General features: G+C 39.3%; 1 long non-coding RNA gene across 1 annotated transcript; it reads right to left on the bottom strand.

Moving 5' to 3' along the window:
- Positions 1-8,371: 8,371 nt before the first annotated feature.
- LOC114464491 (uncharacterized) lies at positions 8,372-10,682 on the bottom strand. The gene is made up of 4 exons (XR_003674211.1): positions 10,304-10,682; positions 10,155-10,207; positions 9,973-10,067; positions 8,372-8,622 (listed from the first exon to the last, which is right to left on the bottom strand). It is a non-coding gene; the product is annotated as an uncharacterized LOC114464491 (long non-coding RNA).
- Between the last annotated feature and the right edge of the window lie 234 nt (positions 10,683-10,916).

Genomic DNA, 10,916 nt, shown 5'->3' on the forward strand with positions numbered 1-10,916 from the left:
CGAAGTCCGAACACCACTAGTATTTTGATTCCGAATACTGCACCGATACTCTCCGCGGTCATATCCGAAGTCCGAACACCACTAGTATTTTGATTCCGAATACTGCACCGATACTCTCCCCGGTCATATCCGAAGTCCGAACACCACTAGTATTTTGATTCCGAATACTGCACCGATACTCTCCCCGGTCATATCCGAAGTCCGAACACCACTAGTATTTTGATTCCGAATACTGCACCGATACTCTCCGCGGTCATATCCGAAGTCCGAACACCACTAGTATTTTGATTCCGAATACTGCACCGATACTCTCCCCGGTCATATCTGAAGTCCGAACACCACTAGTATTTTGATTCTGAAAACTGCACCGATACTCTCCCCGACCATATTTGAAGTCCAACAAATTATTTCAGCAGTATGCATATTTCAGTATACAATTCATGGCCCATAGGGTGACTCACCATACCCAGGACAGTTAAATGCAGTGTCCCTAACTCTATACTAGATCCACTTAAACCTTTTCCCCTCTGTACCAATTGTCTCATCAAAAATGGCAGATCTACTTTGAAGATAGAGACTATCAAGATAAATATTAAAAACAAAAATCACTTAGTGCACATAACATTTTATTCTATCACAATAAAATTAGAATGAGGTAGGAAAAGAAACACACACACACATGTATCACAAAAACTAAATTTTAAACATCTCTATCTGAGTCTTCTTCCACCTCACTCACATGCAGATAGATAGATGTTTTATCTGAATTAGGGCGGAGCCTTTTTGAAAAGTGTCCAGAGTCTGTGCATAAGTGAGTGGATCTTGGCTCGACACTTTTTTTTCTGTTATTGCCCAGTGCTTTGTGGCAGGTTTCCTTCATCTCTGACAGCTGTGTTGCTTTGGTAGAGGCAGATTTGTAAACAGTTTTTTCTTCTGGAGAGAGGATCCTCTGTCCCACTTTGACCCATTCCTTGAAAAGCTGTGTGACAAATGGGAAGAGAGGTCAGTATCCTGACCATTTTTTTCTCAGCTGTCCTGACATGAACACAAGACCCGGAGTCTCTGTTTCTCCAGTGATAGGCAGAGGTTCTGGACACTGGACTAACTAGGGCTTCCGTGCCCCAGCACGTTTGACACCTATAGTCTGGATTGTTTACCTATTCTCAGTGAAATTGTGCTGTTCCTGTACCTGGTTACAGAACACTTTGTTGACATAGTACCAACCTTCCCTTCAAGACAATGATAACAACACATAGTCTCTGATTTTCCAAGTTTGCAGAAAACGAGAAAACAAAAAAATAACTTCCTGAGAACTATTTACACAGTTTTGCCAGATTTTCACAATAAAAGGGATGTTAAATGTTAAAGGTGATAAATATACTTCCTGCACTAAGTAACCTCACAAGTTCATTACTTTGCACTTGATCTGGTGACATGTCGGTAACCACGGTGATGTGGTTGAGTGAGAGCGCACAGAGCTTCTCGATCAGCTTCTGAACGTGTGCACTGGGCCAGTGGTTTTCTTCTGTAATCAGCCGTAGAATAGAGCAAGTTTTACACAAATCACCAGTTTCAGAGCAAAAAGCTGAGAAAAACAGGCTTTTTCTAAAAAAAATATCTCTCAGTGACTTTGAAGCAATTTATTTTGCTTTATTGAAAATTATAACATCTGAACATTGGTATCCTTTGGCTTTTATTTATCAAAAAAACAACATTTGGCTCCAAAACTGAGCCCATTTATTACAATTTAACCATGTAGTGTTAATAAGTGCCAGTTAAGTCAACTAACTAACTACTAACAAATAATATATAATTTCTGGGCTCAGCCTATTTGCTATGGTAACCTAGAAACCTGTGTGTATGTGTTTGACAAACACTGGAATTATGTTTTTAGCAGCTGAGAAAATTAATTTATATCAGGCTTAATAAAGTATTTCTATTGTATATTAAAATATTGTGCTGCTGACATTATTAGAATTGTCACAGTGATGATCAGAGACAGTGTTTAAAGTCCACAACACTTCAGAGCACAGGCACTGAGACGTACCACAATATTTAATGCTACAATTTCTCTAATTTAATCCCATTTTTCTCAAATGTAAAGTTTTAAGGCCTTAGATTTGGTTACATCACATTTAATACTTTACCTTTTTAAGGATTTAAAGACCATCTACCCTGGTTTGTGTTTACGCGTGTGCAGTGCTTGATTCCGATCACACCGCTTACGTCTCCTCCTCTGGCGGAGTACGAGGCTCCACAGGCTGCTGGGTGTAGCCGCTGTAGCAATCTGAAGCTAGAGTTGCTGCATCTATCGGACTATAACTGTTTGATTTACATAAATCTAAGATTACCTGATGGTCGTGTACTATTTTAGAGTAATTACGCTGCAGGTTCACTGATAAATTATTAGAACTGACTGAGTTATCTGCTGTTTTATATCCATGCTAACGCTAACCTCTGCAGCTGACAGACACACAGCCAAATACACATGCATATGTCAATATATCAAGGCTGGAAAACTTCCGCGTTCATTTTAATTTATCGTCCGGTTAATTTATGTATTTATTGATAATCGGCCCAGGTCTAAATTAACGCTACATTACCTTGTTTCAGCGACACTTGTATAAACAGCATGTGGATGCTTTTGGTTCAGATGCTGCATCATTGAAGTCGTACTGCTGTGGTATGACAGGTATTGTTTACAGTAAACATATGATTGAACCATGTTTTCTTTATTTTTGAGGATGTAATGATCCCAGACTTTAGACGTTCTCTGTCGTTTACTCTCCACCATGGCGCTAAACTAAATGCAGAATGTTTGTCACGCGTTGATGACGTGCTAGCGGTGTGTGGTTCCTGCACGTATGGTGCGCGTCATAGGAATGTAACACTGCTTCGAGGCACAATTTTTGCCTCGAGGAATTTTTGTAATCGAGTTAATTGAGAAACTCTATGAATCCTTTCAGCCCTAGTTCAAAGTGACCAAAAATGATGAAAAATGTGGTGAAATGAGATTTTAAAAACCACATAAATTGGTTAAAAGTTGCAAATTAAAGTGGGCAAAAACAGACAGAAAAAATGGTAAAAAAAGGTTCAAAGAGTCAATATTGGAACAATTAGTTTAAACTGGTGAATAATGAGCACGACAAATGGTGAATGTGGTTCAATTGACAAAAATAATCATGAAATATGGTGAAAAGAGGTTAAAAGCATACTGCAGCTTTAAGTTTATGCTTTTTAAACCTGCTAGAAGTGTGTTAATTGGGTGACTTCTGATTTATTTTAGTTTTCATTTAATTTCTGATTGTCAATGTTGTGAATGGGTGAGTTTTTTGTATATGTAGTTAAAACAGTGTGCTGACCTAATAGTTTCTCTGTGTTACCAGGTGAGGATGGAGGACAATCACACAGTCAGATTCATGAAGCTGTCTGCTGACTTCAACAGTGGAGTAAAAGTCAAGATCAGAGAGTTTGTGTTGTATGACAACAGTGAGCGTCAGACATGGGACTGTCTACTGATGCTTCCCAACACCCCAACAATGGCCCTCAGGTCAGTAGTGGAGACATCAACTGATCAGTGGGAGAAGTAGAGCTCAAACTAATGCACACTGTTGGTCAGAACGTTAAAAAATGATTTCTAAAGGATTCATTTAGAAGGTTAATGATAGAGGATTAGATTAAAGTGAAACAGTCTCTCTTCATTGATAATTCATCATGTAACCAGTAAAAAAAGGACTGACCCAAGCTGTTTGTGTCCAGCAGGCTCAAAGCCATTCTGCTGAATCATCAGTATTTTAAACAGGATGGAGGTGTCAGCTTCTGTTTAGTTTGTGTTTAGTCCTTGTGTTCTCAGTCTTTGTTTATTCTGTTTTCTACTGTAACTCTTGTCTCTGTGTTCCAGGGTTTCCTGCTTGTGGCTCCACCCCCCAGTGATGTCTGTGTGCTTGGTGTGTGACTGATTAGCTCCCTCATGTTTCCACCCAGGTGTGGCCCATTCCCAATCAGGCCTCCTCTACTATTTAGCTGAGTGCTTGAACACTGAATGTTTGCTGGTTCATTGTCAATGTCTACCTTCCTCATGTCCTGCTGTGTTTGTTCCCTGGTTTCTTTGTGCTGCCCTTTGACTTTTTTAGTTTGGAATAAACATGGACTGTTTCCAGGAATGCTACGCCTGCATTCTGCCTCCATCTTTCTCTGTGTTTAGGTCCACACCTACACCAAACCCTGACAGGAGGAACCTTATTAAAGGTGCAATATATAGAAATATTGTACATTTTCAGTTTTTAAATATATTTGAAATACTTAAAATCGTAATTTGAGTGTTAAGAAACATGTCCTTAGCTGTCATGTGTAGGAAGATGAGATGAGTTATTATCAATGGGTTATATAACTGAGAATATTAATTATGATTATTAATATTACTTCAAATTTGCGGGGTGCCACTCCTTTTAACAGGAGAAATATGTCTAAGTTTTTAGACTAAACTCATCAATGTGAAACCAGGGAAAAGTGAATTCTACCAGACATCTACACCATCATCACAGCTTTAATGAATCAGAGGAATCAAATATTATGTTCAACCTTTTATTCAAAAGTCAACAATTAACACAGTCAAAATATCAATTGAAATGGGATAATTAAATCATGATAAAATGCATTTCTAGGCTAATAAAAGTGAGGATTATATGTAATAAAGTGAAATCACTAATCTAGGAGGATGCTAATCTACTAAATATTGAATAAAAATGCAGGATACATATTCAATAATAAAATCATAAAATCAAAGAATAAACTAAAGAGAGCTCATAACAAAGAGAGGAGGACGGACAAGGGGGAGACGAACAAACATGAATAAGATGTACTCTGTGTGTAGCAAGTTGTTAATGCGTGTAAGTTTGTAGTTATGGAAATATGTATGTGATCTATTGTAGATGAAGTTGCTGATGAAAGTTCATTCTGGTACCTTGGAGGTGAGGTCAGGCTGGACCTGGAGGTGCTGTTGAAGCAATGTAGCAGGACGTGCCACCGTTGGTTCTGTTTCGGTTCCACAGAATTTAGCCCCTTCAGCCGATCCGGGCGGTTAGGCCTTCGCAGCTGGCTTCGATAATGGCTCTTGGCTAACCACAACGGGTCGCGGGCCGGGCTTCCTTTCGGCTGTTACGCACGTCCCTCGGTGCCGGATTCGTCCGAACCAAGCAGCTGTTGTCTCAAAAATCTAACTGTTTCTACCATGAAATAAATGAAAGCTGGAACATGAGGGAACACGGGTGAGCATGAACGCCCGCGTCCAAAAACTATAGTTTCTGGTCGCGCGTCTTTTTTTAAAGGACGTTTGGCGACGCCTTTTGGAGGAGGCGTCTGGGTGGATCCTTCTGTGATCATGTCGGTGATTGGTCAATGTCTCTGCTTTCAGCTTGTGGGTGTGTCTTGGGTGTGTGTAAGTGTAAGACAGAGACAGACGACAAGGGATGATTCTAAACATAAAAGAATGCCTAATAATTAATTCCACATATTTCAAAACATCTTTTCAACATCATATCCTGAAATATCATGTATTACGAAAGGGTTTGATACCAAACATGACTGGAAAATATCCTAGAATCACTTTAGGAATTAATTAATGCATTTTACCTGTAATTACTCATAGACATAAATATCAAAAATCATGTTATGCCTCCTCTTAACTATATGGTTGCCGTAGATACCTCAAACTAACTTTTGTGATGTTTTCTGGTATTTTTAAGCACTTTTAAATGATAAACACTTTAAAATAGCATTCTGTTGGTTATTGCATTACATGAAACGAGTGTGATCGAACAGACAATATTTGCAATTTCAATTTCTGTAGAAATCATTCCCAAAATGTTTTCATTTGTAACTTTCAAACATAATACAATTTCTTTGTTCTCCTTTCTTCGGGAGAACTGGGGTTATTCCATCGTCCTGTGTAACCATTGGTTTGGGTTCGGGAGGTGACAACATCTGCAGGGGGTCAAAGGGGTCATTGGGACCGTTCTTTGATGTTACAGCATCCAGAGGTATCTGTTTGATAAGGGGGAGAAGAGGAATGTTCTTCTTTTGATCATAAATGTCGCAGGGAGGTAATATAAGGGAAAACTGTCCTTGGATTCTCCGGTCGTTTTGTTTGGCCGGAAGGGGAGTCGTAAAAGACGGGTTCATACTGATTACTTCACATAGCTGGTTCAGTCTTAGCGGCTCCGGTATCGAGTTCAAAGACCACATAGTGGGGTTAGTCCTGCATCCCAGAGTTACGGGGGCAGTTGTGTGTAAACAGTTCGATGATAACACAAAAACAGGCTCCTTGGTTAATTCCTGCTAGCAAAGGGGGAGGCTTTACGCTTGGGGGTTTTGTTTCCTACACATGCCATATGAGTTGTTTTATTTTGTTATTTTTAGATTATATAATTATATAAACAATAAATATTGCTGGCCTGGCCAACCTGTAGTACCTTTTTGAGTATAAGTCTATTTACAGCAGAGCCATCCCTGAGAGTGCCACCTGCCATAAAACACAGGAAGAAGAAGTCGTCCCTGAACAACGCCGTCTCAGGCATATATCATCAACTACCTGGATTTCACCAAGCCCACACACAGCAGAAGACCTGTAGAGTTAGGTGGTACTAACTACACGGGGCAGCTTCACCCCATGTATCCTATAAAATCTCTACAGGCTGCGTCTGTAGAGGCTCGCGTTAGCAACAGATATATATCAGCAGATAACTCAGTCACCTCTAATCATTTCTCAGTGAACCTGCAGCGTAGTTACTATAAAATACAATACGACCACCAGGAAATCTTAGATTTAGGCAAAACAAAGAGTTATAGTCCGGTAGATGTGAAGATCTGGACCTCCTACGGAGCCAGCTACAACCAGCAGCCTGTGAAGCAGTGGAGTCTCGTACCAGCGGTGTCCGCCAGCAGAGGAGACATAAGCGGTGTGATCAGAAGCAGGAGCAGGGATGCTGAGCGGGGCTAGCAACCAAGCTAAAAGCTAATCCTCAAAAAACGCCGCTTCCTTCCATCCTGTATTCTAATGTCTTTTCCCTGGAAAACAAACTGGACTACCTGAAGCTGGATTTAAATATATGACGTGAGATGAGTGTTTGCATATACATCATAAACAACTTTGTCATAGAGTTAAAGAAAACCAACCATTAAAGGTGTTTGACAGATTCAAAAATAGTGGAGCAATTATTATATATACATTATTTACATTTTAAACATAATAGTAACTAAATAAACTAAATAGATTTTTCTTTTTTTAACCCTTATTTCTGATGAAAGTTGTTCATATCTGCTCTAACACATCATGTTCATCTGTTTTAAAGAGAGACCAGCAACATTTATTTAGAAAATTGAAACATTTGACATTAGTTTATCATAAATAAACTGTGCAAATTTAATATTTCACAAGTTTGAAGTTTTAGACCCCAAACATTTAAATTATACTGTACACTGTAAAAAAAATTCTGTCAAAATTACGGTAATTCACTGGCAGCCACAGTTGCCATTTTTTCACCGTTAAAAATACAGTAATATGATCTGTTAAAATTTTTACAGAATACCTTACCGTATTTTTAACGGTGAAAAAATGGCAACTACAGCTGCCAGTGAATTACCGTAAATTTTACAGAATACCATACCGTATTTATAACGGTGAAAAAATGGCAACTACAGCTGCCAGTGAATTACCGTAAATTTTACAGAATACCATACCGTATTTATAACGGTGAAAAAATGGCAACTGCAGCTGCCAGTGAGTCACCATAAAAATGACGGTAACAAATGCCATCTTATTTACAGATAATTGCCTTTAAAACTACATATCTTCTGTCTGGATTAATGTATTTTCCTGTAATAAACACATTACAATTGTATTTAACAATACAGGGAATTTTATTAAGTTCAACAGAAAAATACCTGTAGCTTAGCTGCCAAACTTTCACTGTAAAAATATTTACAACGAACAAGTTGAAAATACAGGGCAATATGGCAAAAAATGTATAACATGGATGATAACCCTGGTATGCATTTAGATGTTATGCTTTACAACCAATGGCCGCTGGCTGCTCAGCTTTGTGACCACGGCACTAGAGGCCGCCATTTGTCCCCCATTGCTGTAGTACCTGCATACAGTATAGCCAGCCGCTAGTCTCCCATTAGAAAGCTTTAACTTTAAAGCCTGGTGCCAATTTTCCAAAACTTTCTACAGTTAAATATTCCTCCTGTGATAATGCTGGGTTGGGCACAATTACTGGGACCAGGCTGGTTTTCCTAAGGAACATTTTAGAAAATCTCGTAAACTAATCGGGGCCGGACTTTGATTGACAGGCCATTATCCATAGAGGCTAGTTAGCGAGTGTTAATGACAAGCTCTAACTTTCCACATGACAGGGAGCTCATATACATAATAAATTTACACTGCACTTGAATGGTTCAGGTTGCAAATTGCAAATGTCTCTGGTACTCATCACTAGTTTGGGTAACAATTGTTGATCTGCGCTTTTAGTGTAGCTCAGTGGTGCTGGGATGTCCTGGACTACGCTGCTGGTTTGTTGCCTCTGGGTATTCTTCCAAAAGTGCTGGGGATGCTTTTCCAGTCTGAGAAACAACAGAATACATAAACCTTTGAATACTTATGAGATTAACAAATGACAATTTATTCTTTATAGGGCTGAACGATTAATTGCATTTGCAATTTTATCGCAATATTACACAAAGCGATTTCGTAATCGCAGGGTACGCGATTTTGAAAGTGAATGGAGGTGCGACATATGGCAGCAAAGTCCGCTCCGCCGTGTGCTTTTGTTTACGTCTCTTAAGGTGTGTGGTAGATTGTGGATGTACAGTGAAAATATCAGCGTTTATCATGCAGCCACCGCGAAGGACTATTGCTTTCTTCTCCGTTAGCATTGCGTTAGCCGCAACGCTCGTCACGCCATTCTCTCGCTGCTACTACACTCTCTGATGATCACAGAAACTCCTGTCTCACCTGCGGATTCACACATCTCTGCCTCCACAAAGATATAGGTGAGCCTGTGTTGCTTGTAAAGAGTAAAGAATCGTTTGTGGCTCAGTTTAGGAGGCTTATATTTGGGAATGTCGTGGATAAAGAACTTATCTCAAAAGCATAATTACGGTTCATGACCATAAAGTATTCTCCAAGGCGATGTGCCATGTGCCTTTATTTACCTTTGCATCTACCGCATATGCGTTCCCGTAGGTAGTACAGACGCTAGATATAAACACTAAACTGCTGTATGAAAAGGGTTTGAAACTACGATCCGAGGCAGGAGTCCATGTCATGTCTTATTTTGCTGAGGAAATGTGCAGTTTAGTGCTGAAATGGCTGCGAGTCAAAGAGAAAGTGAAACATGTCTGTGTTTGGCACCTCATGTCGCCGTCTCCTTGCGTCAATGTTCTTCTCTTTCTTCATATTGTCCAAAATTACATCCCAAAATCAAAATGCTGCTCCTAACTCAACTGTGTTTTTGCGTGTGCTCCATCTGGCCTCTCCGTATCAATCAATAACGCGCATCTGAAGCAACCACGAGTCGCAGCACATACAGGGATTTGATATGTATATATTTTTTTTTTATAGACTGTACTGTTAAGTTCAGACAGTTTTTATGAAGTGTGGTTCACAAACTTTGAATAGGTCAAGCAACAATTTTGTTTGCTTTATTGTTGCAATTTTCGCTTCAAATTAATCTAATATTGTTTATTATGAAAAAGACTGATTTATTGCTTGTGTTAGATGAAAAATACATGAGAAGAGGACCTTGCAACAATAATCGCATATCTAATCGCAATCGCAATATTGAAGAAAAAGATCGTAATTAGATTATTTTCCAAAATCGTTAAGCCCTAATTCTTTATATTGAACAACTAATAGCAAATTATGTTTTGACGTCATACAAAAATTCAACTTATGGTAAAACTCACTCTCACCAGTCAGAGCAGGTTCTGCACAGCCATTGATCTATTAGCACGTTCTGATGCAGAGGTGGTGGGTCGACGCTGAAGAACTCAGGAGGAACGTAACTCTACGAAAACACAAGATAAACCCTGAATAAAGTACATTATAAAATAGGGTTACGAAATATTAGACGTTTTGAACAGTTTGTACTCACCAAATCCATCTTGAAGGGGAAGACCGTTATCTTATTGGATTTTTGAAGGATGGCTGGGAAAAGGCAAAGATAAAGAAAAGCACAATTAACTATCAAACATGGTCAGAATTCTTACTAGAATGTTTTTAATCACACAAAAAAGAACTCACAATACTCGCTGCTCCTGATGACAAATACCCATCTTGTGTTTGGGTCATCAATCGAGGGTCTCTGACTTCTGAGTTCATTTTTTTTTTTTTTTTTAGAGACTATCTGGAGACTTGCCTTATCTCAGAGAAAATGCTCTCAAAATCTCTGCTCAACCTGCTGCCGAGTCGGACGATGCTCTCGCGTTTGACTGCACACCTAACTCTGAGCTGAGCTGTGCCTCGACTGTGTGCACACGCCCATCCCGGGCACTTCCGTTTCCCGCTCATTTGTACGTCACTCTTTTGCGTCGGTTTTGCGCACGGTCACGCTTGTTTTATAAAACAGGGGGAAAAAAGAAAAGAGAAATAAAGAAATTAATTAATAGATCAAACAACTACATATTCTACTTTATTTTTTGTTATCGCAATTAAATAAATGAATTTATTTCATTGCATAATTGTGACCATCACTAGCCCTCTCTAAGGAAGGGTAAGAAATACTTTATTAAAGGGAGGATGTAAAAAAGAGAGGGTAGTGTTACACCAAAGTGAGGGGGGGGGGGGGGGGGGAAGGGAACAGGGAGGAGGGAAATGGAAAGGGACACTTCACTTCATCCACCTTCAAAATTCTCAC

The sequence above is a fragment of the Gouania willdenowi genome, chromosome 6 (genome assembly GCF_900634775.1).
Source record: "Gouania willdenowi chromosome 6, fGouWil2.1, whole genome shotgun sequence".
Taxonomy (NCBI): Eukaryota; Metazoa; Chordata; class Actinopteri; order Blenniiformes; family Gobiesocidae; genus Gouania; species Gouania willdenowi.